The following is a 19,365-nucleotide window of genomic DNA, read 5'->3' as shown; positions in this document are numbered from 1 at the left end:
ATACAACAAAAAAAAAAAGTCATCTCTATTATTCAATGACTATAAAAGAGAAAAAAAAAAAAACCTAATTATGTGAAGCTCATTAACTTCAGTTTTACCAAACTAGAATGTTAATTTATGGTATAGATAAAAAAAAAAGTTGCAGAAAAGTTCATCAATAGAGATCCGCAACTTGAATTTGAGGCATTAAAACATTATCGGAGTAATGAATTTACACGTTTACAACGTCTCTCAGTAATTGAAATTTTCTTGTAAAATCTCTAATATAGAAAAATTACAGCCCATTCATTGGGCTATGTCTTAGTAAACTTATTATAATCCAGTTTTACAAATTTTATTTTCTATGTGTAATTTTGTTTTGAGAACTTTGTTTGTTATATAAAGGTTGATGTTGGTATGATGATAATTATTTGGTTATTAGAATGATTAATGGATATTTTGAGTTTAATAGATAAGATAATGATGCAATTGGTAATTGGGTTTAAATGGAATTAGTGAAACGTGTTGATTACTATATGCAAGAGGAAATTTGCTATCTTCCATTGTGTTTAAGTCCCATAATTATTACCGATGGTTGTTATTTTGGGTTGTGCAATTTTATTTTAATTTTTGTCAACGGGTTAATTTATTTTTTTCTTCTAATTTCATTTTTTGTTTTCTTCAGTAGCTTTTCGATTATGACTACACAACATAAATAATTATAATATCACATGGAGCATGTGTATAAGGAGTTTGATATTCCAATATAAATATTATTAGGATGCAATTTGATCTTGGATTATAAATTTATTATCTTATTTATCTGAATCGCTATGTTTGGTAATAGTTAGTAACTATTTTATTAACGGTAATTATTCTTAAGTTTTAATATATTTTGTTATTATTAAATAGACTTTTTTTCCTTTCTACATTTTATGAAAATGCATTTAACATTGTTCATGATTATCTTTAGGATGGAATTCACCCTTCAAGTTGAGCTTTTATTAAGGAAAAAATTTAAAATCTTATAATCTTGAAATAATTGAAGGCGATGATAGAAAAAGAAATATTTTGTATTCACAAATTAACTTTTGCTATCAATGACACAAATTTCGATTATATTTTTTTTTATGATGGAACTTGGAATTTAAGTATATAAAATACGTGAATGTACTAAAATCCAAAAATGAAGATTGTATATATAAAAAGGAATTCTACATTGGCCAAAATTCAAAATGTTGTCTAAAAGGCTCTCAATTTAGATTCTATGCAATACCACTTAACCTTGAAGTTCATATACTGCATGTATTTGTTATGCAAGCCGTATGTAATGAACAATAATGATAATATGCAAGGTTTTATAAATGAGTATACTTCATATAAACTTCAAGATAGATCTTCATTTATTGTAAATGTGTCATCAGGATCCCACAATTTAATAATCATGTAAACAACAATCTGCATAAAATACCTCCAGATGTGCATGGAAGCACATTTGCTTCAGGTAGTGGATCATGTTCTATTATGGCCACCAAAACATCTATTGCCTCACTAAGTCAAGTTCCAGAACCAATAAGAAGCTGAAATACAATCCCCAGTGATTGAACATCATATCCCTGACACTTAAACACGAGTCTTTGAAATTCAAATTCATAAAACGATGTGCAAAGTATGGTACATAATCATAAATATGAGTGATTTGAGATGAATGATTTAAATGAATATGGTAGGCATGATTATGAAAATGATGTACCAAATGAGGTAAACAATGATCTGAATGAAGATGGGATGTGTGACATAAGTTGGACCCAATATTTGAAATATACTCGCAGTGATAGTCGTCATAGTGATGCTAATCATGGTAATAGTCTAATTGGTAATATTCATGATACTAACATTGATGACAATAACATTCCTTGTGGTTATATAAGTCACATGAATAATTATGATTCGACTCATAGTAATGCTCCTCATGATAATTGCTCAATTGGTAATTTTATAATGGTAACATTCCTGGTGGCTATACGAGTCACGTGAATGGTTCGAATCATAATGACAACCATGTGCAAATTCATCAGGATTCGACTTCATCGATATATGCACATAAGCAAACCATTGCGTATCAGTGTTTAATGAAGGTGAAGTCATTCAAAACAACCAATTGTTTTTGAATAAGAATGAGTTGCAAAGAAGCTTTGTTTGTATATAATGAGGAGAAATTTTGAATTCAAAGTAAAGAAATCAAATAGGGGCCAATATGAGATTGTTTGTGTGAATGATAATTGCAAATTATGATTGCATGCTGCAAAGGTACAAGGTGAAAATTAAGAATTCTTCATGATTAAGGCATTTCAAGATCACCATAATTGCCCCTTAAATATCATGAAAAATGATCATCGTCAAGCAACAAGGTCAATTGTTCGAGACATCATCCAACCAAAGTTCGATGAGATTTCATATCAATACAAGCCACTTGATATTATGCATGACATGCGCTCTAATTGTGGAGTAAATATAAGCTATTGTAAAGCATGGGCAGCTAAGGAATTTGCAATTTCAGGTTTGTGGGATACACCTGAAGAGTCATATGCGAAACTCCTTTTGTGGAGTTATGTTTTAAAGAGCAAAAATCCAGGAACTTTTACTCGAATTGAAACTGATACTTAAAACAAATTTCTATATTTTTTATGGCACTTAGAGCTAGCATCTTTCGTCATATGAGGAGTGTTGTGACTGTATATAGAACTATACTGAAGAATAGATACAAATGTTTATTATATATCGCATCATGTTTGAATGAGAATAATCAAATTTATCCTTTTCCTTATGGAATTGGCCTTAAGGAGATTGATGCTAACTACACATGGTTTTTTTGAGAGATTTAAAGAAGCGTTTGGTGATGATGTCAATTTATTTTTTATATCGGATAGATATACGAGTATTGCAAAAGCGATACCTGTAGTTTTCGCTAATAATCATCATGGCCACTGCACATATTATCTTGGTACAAATTTGCATGCTAAGAAGTTAAAAAATGATTTTAATGCTATTATGTCATTGTTTAACGATGCAGAGCTTAAATTATTGAGGAATTTGATATGATTATGACAAAACTAGAAAATGGTTAGTATTTAAGTTGTGCAACATCTCAAAGAGGCAAATCTTACTAAATGGGATAGATCATATTTTTCTGTCAATAGGTACAACATAATAACCACTAACATTATAGAAAGCATGAATTCTATGCTTCTTGATGCTAAAGATAAACCTATGTTGCCACTACTCAATTACATTTATGATTTATTACAAAGGTAGTTGTATGAATGTTGAAGTAATGCAACTGTAATGTAGACTCCTATTACTAATTGGTTAGAAAATATTATGCAACAATGCTTAGATGATGCAAGAGGACTACGTGTCATTCTAATGAACTTATATAAATTTTAGGTTGTTGGCCATGGTATGTTGGTTGGAATAGTCAATTTAGAAAGTATGACGTGCATGTGCAATGAATTCGAAATAGATGGATTTCCTAATCTTCATGCACTTGTGGCATGTAACTATCGACATATTTCTCCATATATGCTTTGCTCTGCACATTACTCAATTGAGTCTCTTCATTATGCATACTCAGAGATCATATATCCACTTAAACATAAAAACCAGTGGCATGCTCCCAATAGCGTCATAAATCAGATGGTACTTCCATATGAAAGTGCCAAAAAGTCAGAAAGGCCAAGAAAGAAAAAAGATCCTATCTCAAGGAGAAGATCGTCATCAATATATATGTGGGAGTTGTAAACATGTTGGTTACAGTAGAAAAGCATGTTAGGCAGCCGTACCACTTAATAACACTACCAACCAGCAACACCATTCAGGTTATAATAGTGAAAGAGGAAATTTATCTACCAGCCGTAAAGTACATTTTACAGCTAAACTATAAATTTGTTTATACTATCTAAATAGTTGGAGGGTATGTTATTGCTTATATCTTAAGTTGGATGTGTATTTTTTTATGCTATATAAAAATTAAGTAATGTTCTTTACATGTTATTAATAGTTGCTAAATGTGTGCCATGTATTTTGTTTATGATATTTTAATAGCCACTGAAAAATTATCGATAACAATTTTTTTTAGTTTTAATTTCTTTTTCTTTTTTCTCACTTATTCTTTAAGTAGCATTGATTCAATGTATCAGTACAAATTCTATTATGTCATACATGTGCCATCCATAATTTTTTTCATTTTTTATTTATGCCTTAAGCTTTGATCAAATGTATCAATACAAATTCTATAATGATTCTATAATGTCATACATAATATAAGAACAATTGTAATACCATATGAATTATTATTATTTTTTTAAAAGTACCATAAAAAATTATCAAAATGTGTATCAAGACTACCAAACATGCCATATGTATTTTTCCAACAAATATATTACTCTCTAAAAAAATTACTAATAGAATCTATCGTGATTATTTGACAGAGCATTGGTAATTTTGGTTGCACAAATTTTTTTTGTTAATGAATTAATTTGTTTTTAATCATTCCTTAAGTTGTATTGAATAAATATATTAATAGAAATTCTATGGTATCATACATAATAAAAAATAATTGTAATACAATATGGAGTATTATTAAAAAAAAAAAAAAGAATAAAATAAAAAGATTATTGAAATGTATATCGGGAATACCGATATATGCCATCGATAATTTTTTCGATAAATATGTTACTATTAGAAATGTTACCAATAGAAGCTATCGTGATTACCGATAGAGCGTTAGTAAGTTTGGTTGCATAATTTTTTTTTTTCATTAATGGGATAATTTGTTTTTTTCTTTTATTTTTAATCATTCTTTAAGTTGCATTGAGTAAATGTATAAGTATAAATTCTATATTATCATACATAATATAAAAATAATTGTAATACCATATGAAGTATTATTAAAAAAAAAAAATACATACAAAACATTACCGAAATGTGTATTGGGAATATCACAGATGCCCTCAGTAATTTTTTCAGTAAATATGTACTTTGGAAAAATAATCAATAAAAGTTATTGTGATTACAGACAGAGTGTTGATAATTTCAGTTGCACCATTTTTTTTTTTTAACTAATGGGTTAATTTTTTTCTTTTATTTTTTATTATTCCTTAAGTTGCATTGAAGAAAATTATGAGCACAACTTTTATGGTATCATACAGAATACAAAAGTTATAATACCACATTGAGTATAATACAAAAAAATAGGGTGCCATAATGTAATTTTGGCATTCATAACCAAACCCTACATCATCATATGAGCTTTATATCAATGTATTTAGATGGAAAAAGTGAAAAACAATAGGATCTAAATTGAAAAATTATTAAAATACGACTCCATAACATATTTCTTTCTAAATCAATCAATGTCATTCTGCTTGAATAAAAGAGTTTCGCCATTGCTTTTGTACTCAATATACTTCAAAGCAAATATCTTACAATCACTCTAGTAGATTTCAAAACACATATAGGGTCAAGAAAGTTAAAAAAAAAAAAGTCTAAAAATTGCAAAACATGTGCAATATATAAGAGGACCAAGAGCCTATTGATGAAACCAAAACTCTATGAGAAGCATTATTATTATTTTTTTTTTACTGACAAGATAATATTATCAACAAACTGAAATTTCAAAGTAGAACATATTCATAATTATTGTTTTGGCGAGGTGTGTCATTGATGATTGATATGGTGGATGGATCTAAACTCACAAGCACCTTTGATTTGTTGTTATAATACTTCTCATCCTTTAACAAATAAGGTAATATATAATTGATGCATTCGACATTTTTAAGTTCTTTGTTTTGGAAATATTTGTTTCCAATATTTGAATCATATAAATCTATGTGGCATACTTTCAAATTAATATATACACCAAGCCATTGGGTGCCTCCATTATTGATAAGGATGTACAACTGAAATAATCAAAATCACCTCATTATCTACGAAGGGAAGAAATATTCATATTTTCCAACATATTTGTACTTACATAATCACAATTCCATAACGGCATGTTGTATCTTAGTGAGGTCCTATGTACATAACTTGACAGTGTTGAATCACACACATATGTTTAAAGATTTCTTAAACATAGAGTAACACCTTTCAGTTGATACCTGACAACAAATCGAATGGATACAATAAACTTTTAAATCCAATAAATCATGTTTTCAACAATAAATACCAAAAATGTAGGCTTATATAATGTTATCCAAAATAAAATATCCATTATGGCACATCATTATGGGAATGTATTGTGATGCTCAAATCACGTTCTCCGTATGTAAAATAAAATAGTGTCTATATACTACAAACAATACAAAAATATTATATGGTGATAATACAATAGACAAAATGGTGCATATGAACTTATATGATTATCAGCTATATTACTTATATCGAAAGTCAATCATCCAGCATGGGTATGTAGAACGTCAAAAAATTATTTGTCCAACTGCACATAATCAATAATAACCTTTGATTCACTTTTTGCTGCTTTCTACCATTCATCAAACATCCTCTCCTTGGCTAAGTCAGTGGGTCGTTTGAGATTCAACTTTATTTATTTATTTATTTATTTATCTATTTGCATAGATTAGTGTATGGTGAGATGACATGTTGTGACTGTTAATAAACTCCACCAAAGCAGCTTTTATCCAGAAAATCATTCGTCAAAATCGTCATACTTTGTAAACCATCAACCACATCACTATCTTATTTCACATGCAGAGCCTCACATTGTAAATTATTGGCCAAATCAATAATCTCTCTTTCCATATGCAGATCCTAATATCCACTAATATACGGCATCAATGCCCATGAATCATTTGCATTGAAGCTATCAAGTATGACTGAATTGAGTGGTGTTTGACATTCATCAGTATCTATTTTTGTACCATAGACATCTTCCACTGGAGCATCATTTATTCTTTCTTTGTCATAATGTGTTCTTTTTTTCTCACAACCATAAGGTGCCAACGGGGATGATTGTCAAATCGAAGAGGACGGTGATTGTGGCGAAATATTTTGTTCGGCCTGCATAATACCATAGTTAATTTGTAGTTTTGAAAAATAAAAAGGTATCGATGAATAAGTATACAATTTAAGAATAATGTAATCCTAAAATATTAGGTATGAATACATGCAATCAAAGATGGCTGAACAAACTTATTAATAGGTTGAAGCTGCCATAATATAATACCTAATAATTGAGTTTGTCTGTGAGAGAACCAAACATTGTCCTAAAGGCAACCATCTCTTGTTTTATTTCATCAAATTTGACAGCTACATCTTCGTTTATTTCATTTAATTTTGCCTCACCTGATTAGTTTATTCAACATTAGTATCCGAAAACAAATAAATAATACTAGTACAATATAAATGAATCTTATGTAGTACATATTTTGAATGTAGTTGCTACATAAACTAACAATATCATATGTCGTCCATGTGGAAAAACTAGATTTTGATGGGACATTGGCATTCTTTTTATTTTCTACTGCATTTCGAGTACCAACATTTACCTTGGATGCAATCGGTTCCACAAATGGTGGTTCTATATATTGAACCTCATGTACTTCAATTGTTGAGGCTCGCCAATAATATGTAGTTCTCTCATTTTCAATGGCATATAACTTCCAATACACAACATACTATACGTAATAGAAAAAGTAGGAAAACAAAAAACAAAAAATTATATATGTCCATATTTTATGATAACTAAATTTGTTAAAGTGTATGGGAAAATCACATATTAGAATTAAGAAAATGGTGTAACTTGAATGAAATAGCATTCAAGTTAAATTTGGTATAAGTTGAATAAAATAGTATAACTTAACTTTGGTACAGTATGTAGTAGAACTAAATTTATCTTACATTGCTATTTGAGGTAAACCAAGAATTTACAGTTTTATGTTCCGATAGAGTTATAGCATTTCATTTGACAATTCGAGGAAAAATAGTGCTATGTCGTTTGGCAAATTATTTGCCAAGATCTGGAATTGTTTCATAACCCCACACCTAAAAAAGATAGAATTTTAGTGATCAAATTTAATTTTTAAATTACAATTAAATTTATATGTGATAATAAAATGTACCCGAAACGCCAAAGGTAAACCTTTTAGATCGTACAAGCTAGATTTGTTTTCAACCTCTTCTCTTCTATGACAAAATGCATTATTCAAGGACTCCACTGTCTCCTTATAACTCACAGTGCCCCAAGATAAGAATTGAAAACATTGATGTCATCAACAATATCAACATACTTTTTATTAATTTGAACCCTTGGATCCATTTCAAATACATTATAAACTAAGAAATATAATAATGCGATCTTGACTACATCTCAATTATCCTCAAAATGTGCATATTTGAACATTCATTCCAAATCAGGTGGTTTAAGATCATATTTATCTTCTAACAACCTCTTACGTAGGTTGGTGGATTCAATATTGCGCACTTCAAGTTTAGTTGGAAACTGACAAAATTTTAAACCAGTAATAAGTGTAAATTCCCACTTAGTAAATCGAACTTTTGATCTACTAAAGTTGAACTTGATAACCTTAGGATCATTACACATAACTCTTCTCTATTACAGATTATGCACTAAATGACTAGAGAATTTAAAGTTCTTTAGTTCAAGCAAAGATCCAAAACAGGTCATTCTATATAGATTCAATTGATAAAGTGTAAGTACACTTATGATTACTAATGTTTGCTTTCATTGGATTTGCAAAAGAATGCACCCTAACTTTGAATATATCAACATCTTTGAAAATACGTTCCTTCCATCTAAAAGTTTCAATGGCCTGCAAAATAATGTACTATAAATTGAATAGAAGTCAACCATTTGCGCACACACTATTTTTCCATCCAACTTGACATTAATGTGTTTAAACTAATCCAAATACATATGTGTTAACGTTATTAAATAAGTGGCATTTTTTATAAAGCCTTCAGTAATCAAGCTATAAGAAACTAAAAATAATTCCAATGGCCTAATGGCAATTATCAAAAACCATCTGGAGAATTTTACCACGAGGTATCAATAATCATGAATAAATAATTCAAAACATATTATCAATAAAACTGAGATAACTCTCACAGAATTCATAAATGCACATCAAAATCTCATAATTTTGCATATCTATAATAAATATGGTAACACATTCATAAGCTAAGCCTTGAACCAAAACACACATTTAATGTATTAAGATACGTAACAAAGTATCAAACTTACCAACTTAGATGGGGGAGAGAACATTGGGATATCGACGGGAAGCTTGGTTAAAGGAATAAGCTTAGTGCTTTCCTTTTTGAATTGGGATTACAACTTAGTACTTTACTTCTTGAATTGGGATTGTATTTTAGAAGTTTACTGACATTTCGACGAAGGTGGTGATGTGCTTTCACTGCACTCCTTGGATTGTAGCTTCATACTTTCCTTTTTCAAATGAGATTGTAAGTTCTTCTTCCTTGGTGTCATTCTAAAGTACAGTATGTAATCAATATCGCATATAAAGGAACCAACCAACAACATAATACTAAAGGTTAAGTACTTAACAACAACATAATACTAAGGACATAAGGAGAAACGAGAAAAATAGATAAGTAAAAGAAATTTTTTAGCCAGACCTTGCAAATTCCACTTGGACAAATTCATATATGATCAAAATGACTAACAAAGAGCTGATTATGAAAAACTATTAGAGTATTATTGAGTATCAAAACATATATAAATTTATAAATGATCAATAATAAACTGGACAGAATTCTAAAACTAGCAAATTGAAGGCCAAGAAAGTCATCATATAATGGATATGCCTACAGAAATGCTACATAAAAATATATACATCTAAGTTGTTTTCAAGAAAATAAAAATTTATAGATGTAAGCAAGACAAAAGTTTACATAAAAGCTATGGAATAAGTAGAAGTCAACAAGATCAAGTAGATGTTAGTTGTCAATTTGGAAAGAATATGTTAAGTGTCCAATGTCTTTAACATATTAAAGGGGTATTAGTGACAAGTAGTAATCAGGCAACAAAAGGACAAAGCAATGCATGATTAACAAATGTATTTAAGAAGTGATTTCCCCTTTATTATACAAGGCGAAGTCCATATGTATGAAAAAGAACCAAAAAATATAAATGGTATGAGTTCCACAATGTGTTCACAATGCTTTGTTTTCTCAATATGCCATATTGATTCATAATCACACAAACCATAACAATAGCATCACCCTAATATTAATTACTCTAAACTAAGGAAAATAATGAAGAGTTATATATAATGTACCATGCGAACCATGGTATTTACATTCTGATCATCTCCATCAACTAATAATAATGTACTAACATAACAACTCAACAAAATTAAAACCATGTAAAATTTTTTAAAACTTTAAAAAACTTTTCTAGCAAATTTATGTTGTAGAAGTAACAAACACCAAAAAGAAATTGTTTACAGAGAAACATCAGTACATAATGTAATTATAAACAAAAAAAGGTAAATAAAAAAGAATTTGAAATTTTCTTAAAGCCAAACCTTAAGTGATTACCACAGGAAAATTTGAGATTGTAGAATGTAACCCGAATGATTTTATTTTTCTTTGGTTTTAATGTCAAAAAATCACTTAGATTACATTCTACAATTTCAAATTTTTTATCCTTGTTTTGCATTCTTTTAAGAATATCTAAATAAAAAATCAAATACAAGAAATCAAAACCATTATGCATTTTGTTTATCCTTGTTTTGCACTTTTTTTTTTTTTAAAGAATATCTAAAGATCTAAAAGTTTAAGTAGCAAAAAGTATCAACTACTTAATGCAATTAATCAAAAAACTAAATTAAAAATAAAATATATATAAATGAAACCAATAAAAAAGAAAACTATAAATATAAATTGATAACACTAACCAATTTTTATCTATATTCAAGTAGATAGGCATATACGTATATGTAAATAACTATAAACTAAATTAAAATTAAAATATATTTAAATGAAACCAATAAAAAAATTTATAAATATAAATTGATAATACTAATAATTTTTTATCCACATTTTAAGTGCATAGATATATACGTATATATAAATAACTACTTATAAATCGGTAGATAGCATAAAAAATGACCAAACATGTCAGGACCCATCCAAAATTTCTCATCGGAACCCTAAACAAGCTCTGATCCCAGGGAAATCCTACCGGATCCTCCAATGGAAAATCCGGCAGAACTTCCCCTAAGGGTTGGACTTACCACAATTTTCTTGCACTGAAAATACACTTCTATATACACCACCTTATTTCTCCCACATTACTACAATTTAAGTTTCACAACTGGCAGCACTTCGATAACAAATTATATAAAAGGCGTATAATGGAATTAATTTAGTAAATAACCAATTAAAATATACCATCATAGATTCTCGTCTGCGCACACCACCCACTTAGTGCTGCACATGTCGAATACATTTTAAATATCATTTTACAAATATTCCAATGCGTAACATAGAAAGAAAGGTAAACAACATCACATTAACAATCATAAAAAAACTATAACAAACGTTTTAGTGATGATGGAATTGATGTAACTTGCCTGAGGGATATTATATTCCCATACATGTATTAATGTAACTTGCCTGAGGGCTATCTCACATACCGAGAGGCTACCACTTGTCTGAGGACTATTATACTTGCTCGATGGCTATCTTTCTTGCCCGTAGGCTGTGATACTTATCCGAAAGTACCATATGGTAGTAATAATAATAAAAACAATCGCAAAATTAAAATTAAAGATCTCATAATAATGTTAATAAAAATAAAAATAAAAATAAAAATAAAAATAAAAATCAATAATAACAACTATAATTATAATAATGATAATAATAGAAATTGGAATTGCAATAAAATTAATCATTATACATAATAATAACAATCCCGATAACAGTGACAATAATGATTAAATAAATAAATACAATTAATAGTAATAAGAATATAATAACATCAATTAAGAATATTAGTAAGAAATTAAATCACAAATAGATAACATAACATAAATACGTAAAATCATATCTTAAAATCCATAGCATAAAATGAAATATGCACGCTCGTAATGGAGATACGTACGGTACCTTCTAACATGCTACGTGATCCATGATTCCAGCTGTCGCCGGTACTCTGCTACCAATACAAACCAGGGTGGTTGCCTATATTGGCTGTCCGATCCCCTGGACTCATAGGCAATATGATTATGGGGCTACCTCTACATGGACCACATTGGTTCGCCGCCTTCGTATGGTGCGGTATATGTAGTATAATATCAAACAATATAACATACAAATATATGTACGAACATATAAAAAATACTTGATGCACCATACTATATACCAGTGGTGCCCGAAGGTACCCAGCGTCCCGAGCACCGACTGATAGGAGGTTAAAAAGAGAAACTTGCATACGGTCGCTACGGCGTCCCGACAGCGCCGCTGCTTAAACCGTCATCCTGGCCATGGAGGGGGGTAGCTTATAGCTAATAACAAATTTGCCTGCCCTTGGTCCGATGGCAACTCACGGGAGACATTACAACTTGCGCGCTTATCATAATCACATATGCAGTACAGAACACCGGTACGTGTATGGGTGCATCTAAAATAAATAACCATATTTATTATTAAAATACGCAATTTTTTCAAAATTCACCATGGAAATTATACCATTTTTCAAATTCACCATCCCACATTTTTCTTTAATAACACTAGCATAAATCCACCGATAATAATATACAATTAATTTCTTCCCCAAATCATAAAACCAATCAAATAATATTTCAAAGGCATAATTATATAATTTTGAAACCACCAAACTTAAACCAATATTTTTCTCAAAATATTTAAAACCACATCATGCCCAAAAATAATATTAAAATCCAAATACACTTAATTAAATGAAAACACATTGCTCATACGTAATAAATACAATTAAATCACAATAATAAAAATAAAAAATTCCTTAATAAATCAAATTTCCATTTAGCATCAATAAACATAATAAAATTCAAATCATAATTTCATAAAATTAGTCTCTTCCACAATAATTCAAATTCAACACAATTTGGCATCTTCAATATAAATAATAACTTAGTTAAATATCCAACACATAAAATTCATTTTTCAAATATTTAATTAACAAAAAATACACTTAATTTAACAACCCAAAATATAAATATGAGGCAATATATATACTAAATCAACATAACTTAGCATCATAAATTTAAATAGCAGTTTCTTAAATATTAAACACATATGATATACGTCAAAATTTTGAATGATATAAAATACATATGTATAAATGTCTTTATGCACACAAGTACATAGATATGTATATATATCTATATATATATTTTCACACACCCACACACACACACACACAAATATATAGGTCTCATGTATATGTACATACATTTATATCCATATATATATAGATTTAAGGAGTTAAAGTTGGACATCATGATCTCATAACTATAGTACACCATGTACAAGCATTTCAAATGTTTCAATTACTAACACAACTCAAAAGCCAACCAAAGCTTCCTAGTAGCCATACACCATTTCCGTGGGTGAACTTTTAATTGAGTCTACACATATATATGTATATAAAGTACAACAACTCCTCCATATGGTCATCTTAACATATATAATCCAACTTAAGCTCGTATTAATTCGGCATCACTAACAACAAGTATCCCCATAAGTACAAAGGAACTTAACATTACCCTTCTAAAGAGCTGCCAACTATCAATTCCATAAGACAAGCAACCAACTAAGCATGACAAAACAAAGGACAAAGAAAATGTCTCTTAAGCACTATAAACCTTTCTCATTTATAAACTCAAAATCCTCAAAAATTTAAAACACCTTAGCATTGAGAATTCTAAAACATGTCAAAACCTCACATTGGTGTACACCCGCACATATGTATATATATACACCCATATACATAAATTATAGTTATTCAATTTCATAACATTTATAAATATTAGCCCAAAAATAGCGAAATTCTAAATATCCACAATCAATTGTCATATTATATATCAAATGGAAGCTTGAGGAACATAGATTACCGATATTTAGAGTAACTTAGCATACCTCGTCGGCGGCGCTCGGAATTTCTATCGGGAAGCGCTGTTGAGCAAGTCCTCTTGGTGCACCACAAACGAGCTCTAATTGAGGCAAACGGAGCCCACCATCAGCTTCAGGACGCTCGAGTTTGGGGAATAGGATTGAAAATTTAGCCGGTAACGGTCAAAATCCTGAAAATTGAAATGGAGCTCACCGCAGGCTTTTATGCAGTTTTTCGGCGTGTCTCCAGCCGTCCTGTTGATGGCAAGCACCGTGGACTTTCTGGCGTGATGGGTCGTCGGCTGGGCATGGTGGTGATGCTCATTCCGGCCGGCATTGGTGGCAGCACAAGGAGGAGGATGACCGGCGGGGAGGAAGAGAGGGAGAGGAAGAAGCTTCGCGAGACAGAGAGAGGGAGGGGGTTTTTTTCCCCGTGAAGGAGAGGAAAAAGAAAAGGAAAAAGAAAAAGAAAATAAAATAAATAAACAATTATATAAAATAATATTAAAATAATATTATTGTATAGAGTAATAATAAATTAATATGGTATTTAATCATGGTTGATATGTGGTATCTCACCATTATGACACATGGCACCCTTTAATAAGTCACACGTGGCACACTGCTCACATATTTAAAAATAATATTAAAATAATACTGCATTTGAAAAATTTACAGGTCCATAACTTTTTAACCAGATGTCCAATTTAAGCGTGCCGCTAGTCTATAAACTCGTATCGATGAGTACTTCACAACCATACATGAGTCAAAGCTCAACTTTGCATGAAAAAAAAGTCAACTCTGGCACCCCTTGGACAGTTTGGACCTCAACTTGTTTAGCTCATAACTTTCAAATCGTAACTCCGTTTCCAACGTGCTACTAGTCTATGAACTCGTGACAACGTGTACTTTTTAACGGTACCTTGGTCAATGTAAAATTTTATCAGGAGCAAAAGGTCAATATTTGACCCCTTCCCCATCAACGATGGTCAATACCGGTCAACTTTGGTCAAATTTGAGAAATTTCCGGTGTACTTCGGGATGGGGTATTACAAAACACATTTATTAATAAGTATATTCATTAAAATTATTCTGACTTTTTTATCACATATATAAATCTTATAAAACAAATGAACAAATATCAAAACAATGCAAGTTGGTCTGCCATATTCATTAAGAAAGATCATAATTGACCAAAAATACATATAACTATTTGGCTTTAAAAATCAATATTTCAAAAAAAAAAAAAGAAAAAGCTTTACGGATAAATTAAATCCCAAAAAGATTATAATTTTTTTAAAAAAAAAGTAAAACAAAAAAATGACATCATTAGTGATGTCAACCAAACGGTATATCGTCTAAGCTTCCCTCAACCTTAGGTGGGTCGATGGGTCACCTGTTAACATAAAAACTAGTTGCGAACCCTTTTTCTGACCTAGTTGGATCTCACACTTCTGACCATATTTTCTAGTCAAATCACACTTGCTCTTTTCCTCTTTTCATTTTTGAATGACACTCAATATCAATTTCTCACAAAAGCTGGTTTATAATGACTTCCGTTAAAAAAACTTAATTCGATATATATTTACCAAATTTTCAATTTTTAACCGATTTTCAATAATCATAATTGATCCATGTATTATGAATATTTTATATGGGTCTATGAACTTTTAGAAGGAAATTTTTTAAATATATATACACATATTATTTAAAAATGTGGAAGACATTGGTTTTTCTTAATACACAACAGACATTGGTTTTGCTTAATATACAGCACACTGATTAATTCAAGCACCCACACCAGCTAAAATCAAAGCATAACAGCTAAAATCAAAATCACAAAATAACAAGCATAATAAGTATCACTCAAGCTCTTTTTTTCTTTTCTTGCAAAGAACCCATGCTAAGCAAACCAAAATGAACAACCATAGCTATTAGAACTATAAAAATCGTAAAAATAAAAATAAAAATACATAGATAAACATCCTTACCTCAAACCCTCTTCCTTTGTCTTTCCTATGTTTGTAAGAGGAGAAGTGAGAGATGCCTTTTATGGAGGAAAGGAAAGCAGAGGTAGAGCAATTTTTTTTTTTTTTTTTTTTGTTTCCCAATGGGATTGTGGGTTTTCTTAAAGAAGAATGACAAAAGGAAAGCAGAGGTGTGGGAAGGCTAAAACTTTTTTCAATGGGATTGTCGGCTTCTCAGGGAAGGAGTAAAGGAAAGTAAAGTAATTTTTTTTTTTCATTGAGTGTAAAATAGAAACTAGTGGGTAGATAAAAAAAAAACCCCCTAAGAAGGAGGGGTAAATATAATTAGCCACCTATTTGGATGGGTATTAGGCGAAATTCCCCGATGTTCAATAATATAGGCCATAGGCGTTCAAAAAAAAAAAAAGTGTATATAGGCCATAGGCCCATAATTGGCCTTGGCTCCAATTAGATGATAGATCATTCAGTGGTCCTGTTCTTGGAATTCTAATGAATTTATATATTTTGATATAGCAATACTATTTTCATTTTTGGTGAGTAACAATATTATTTTCTTTTATAAAATAAAATATTCATATATTTTATTATTGGTTCAGCTGATAAGTCATTCACAACTATGATTAAAAATGTCATAAATTTAAAACACCAAAGTAACAGACTTTTTTTAAAAAATTAAAAAAGAAAAAGAAAAAAGAAGATCAAGATCAACAGTCAAGCTGGTGGGTATAAGAACTTGAAGTTGTCCTTTTGGTGTTGCTTGGTATTATAGTTAGTTCTTTTTAATTATTTAATTGTATGACTTGTTTATGTCAATAGATGTTGATTAAAAGATAGTGCAATTTGGTGTTTTTGCTTTTTTTTTTAATTTTAATTTTATAGTTAAATTAATGCCTAATAAATTTTAATTACAATTAATTAATACTTGACATAAATAAATTATACACAATCAAATAGGAAAAAAAATTAAAAATTAAAAATTAAAAACTAATCACACTACCAAATAATATATAAATGAGTTAATTGCATTTTAATATTTTCGAATTTTTGGGTTTTTATAGTTTAGAAATTTAAGTTTTTAACTTATCAATTTAGGTCCTTGATTTTTCAATTTTGTTGCAATTAAAGCCTAGTTGACTTTTGACTGGCAAGTTCAATAACCATTTCACATGATTGATATATAAAAATTATATCGCATTCTGAATTATAAGATATTAAAGTGCTAAATTTTAAAATTTGTTCTAATAATCTGTATTTTTAATATCTTCTAGTTAAAAATTTGATACAGTTAAATATTAGTTAGGTTGCACCATTTTTTTAAAATAATGGTATCAAAGTGCAAAATATTAAAAATAATTTTAATATTTTGCACTTTAATAACTTTTAGTTTGAAAATTTATACAATTTAATATTAACCATATGAAACAGTTGTTAAATCATACAGTCAAAAATCAAATACTGTCCAAAATACAACAAATGACCTTTGTTAAAACAAGAGATTAAATGTCTAGGTTACGAAACTTTAAAAATTGGAGTAACAAAATGCAATTAGCACTATATAAAACTAGCTAGACTTACAGTTTGAATTCTAAAAACATTGTTCTATTATTATTGAGACCACACAGATTTACACATACATGTAATGTGAATTTTGCAAGATTTTGAGGTCCCCATTACATGTATGTTTAGAATCGTCAAGGCCAAATATATATATATATATATATATACATATTACCAAACTAATCAAATAATAACACATGTATATTTTGATAAATTATTTTGAAAATAACTTGATAATTTAGATGTCGTCTGTAATATTATTCTATATATAATCAGACTTGCATTAAGATGACATGATAGTTTTAACATTAAATCTTCTTTTAGTAGCATTTAGATTACATTGATGATTAGAATTTAAAATTCTAAAAGTAATCAAATATAAATTTAGTAAAACCCTATTTAATAAAAGTGAACTATGTTAAAATCCAGTGATTAATAAATGTAATTTTAAATTTCAATCATAGATGTGATTCAAATGTTTAAAAAAAAAAAAAAAAAAAAGAAGGAAGTTTCAATGTTAGTATTGATATTAAAAACTTGATTTGAATCTGGTAACATATATATATACATATATATTTGAATATGGTAATATATATATATGTATATAAGTATTGTCTCTCCTGATGGATTTTCCACAAGAAAAATATTATTTATCATCATTGGTAAATGATTACTGATGGGACGGATATGCGAAATAATAATTTAAATTGTTACTATTAAAATATTCATTTTAGTGTTTTAAAATTAAAAAAAATAAATTTAAATACCTCAATTAAATTTGTTGTATATGATGGTGATTGTCACAAATGGTGACAAATAGCATGATGATGGTGATTGTCACAAATGGTGACAAATAGCATGACTTTTTTTTTTACGAGGATCTCACTTACCAACAAATGAATTTTTTTAAAAGCTGATATTTAAATATATGTGAGTCTAACAATGGTTCAATTTTACCCTTATGGTTTTTTAGTATTTCATTAAATTTATATAAATCTCAAATACATTTTTAAATCTCAATCCTTGAATACACCTTAAATACATCTTTATATTTCAAACCTTAAAAGCATCTTTAAAATCCCAGATATATTTTTAAATCTTAATTCTTGGATACATCAATTCTTAGATATTTTTAAAAGCTGAAATTTATAAATATATTTGTGGGGTGTTTGGTAAAAAGGAAAGTATTGAAGGAAACAGATTTTTGGAAATCAGCTTCCTAAGAATGAGTTTTCTTGGAATTCTTTTTAATTATAGAAGAAAATAGGGCTTACAAGTAATTAAATAAATTTATACATTAAAAGTAAAAGATAAAATTGTATTTAAAAAAATACGTAAAATCAGTTTCTCAGAGAATTTGAGAATGACACATCTTTAGTAGGATTCATTTTCTCTGTCAGTTTCCCACATTATGAAATTTATTTTCCATTCGGACATACAAATTTTCTCTTTTAAAAATTATCCAAACAAGAGAAAATTCTACTTTCCTAGGAAATTTTAGATTACTACTAACTTTACCACTACCCAAACACCCCATTGGAGCTATATGAGTTTGACAATGTTCACTTTATCCTCCTAGAATTTTAGTATTTTAATAAACTTATACAAAATTTCAACATTTATTTTTAAATCTCAATCCTTAAAAAGATCTAATGGTTGATAAAATGAGGTTACGATAAAA

The 19,365-nt window shown here is 29.0% G+C and overlaps 1 long non-coding RNA gene across 1 annotated transcript; it reads right to left on the bottom strand.

Annotated features, from left to right (window-relative positions):
• Positions 1-6,254: 6,254 nt before the first annotated feature.
• LOC107420145 (uncharacterized) lies at positions 6,255-16,373 on the bottom strand. The gene is made up of 6 exons (XR_001581656.4): positions 16,131-16,373; positions 14,167-14,534; positions 12,154-12,667; positions 9,263-9,509; positions 7,226-7,344; positions 6,255-7,059 (listed from the first exon to the last, which is right to left on the bottom strand). It is a non-coding gene; the product is annotated as an uncharacterized LOC107420145 (long non-coding RNA).
• Between the last annotated feature and the right edge of the window lie 2,992 nt (positions 16,374-19,365).

Source organism: Ziziphus jujuba, chromosome 1 (assembly GCF_031755915.1).
Source record: "Ziziphus jujuba cultivar Dongzao chromosome 1, ASM3175591v1".
In the NCBI taxonomy this organism is placed as follows: Eukaryota; Viridiplantae; Streptophyta; class Magnoliopsida; order Rosales; family Rhamnaceae; genus Ziziphus; species Ziziphus jujuba.
The sequence above is the reverse complement of the archived record's forward strand: the minus strand, read 5'-3'. Positions and strand labels throughout refer to the sequence as shown.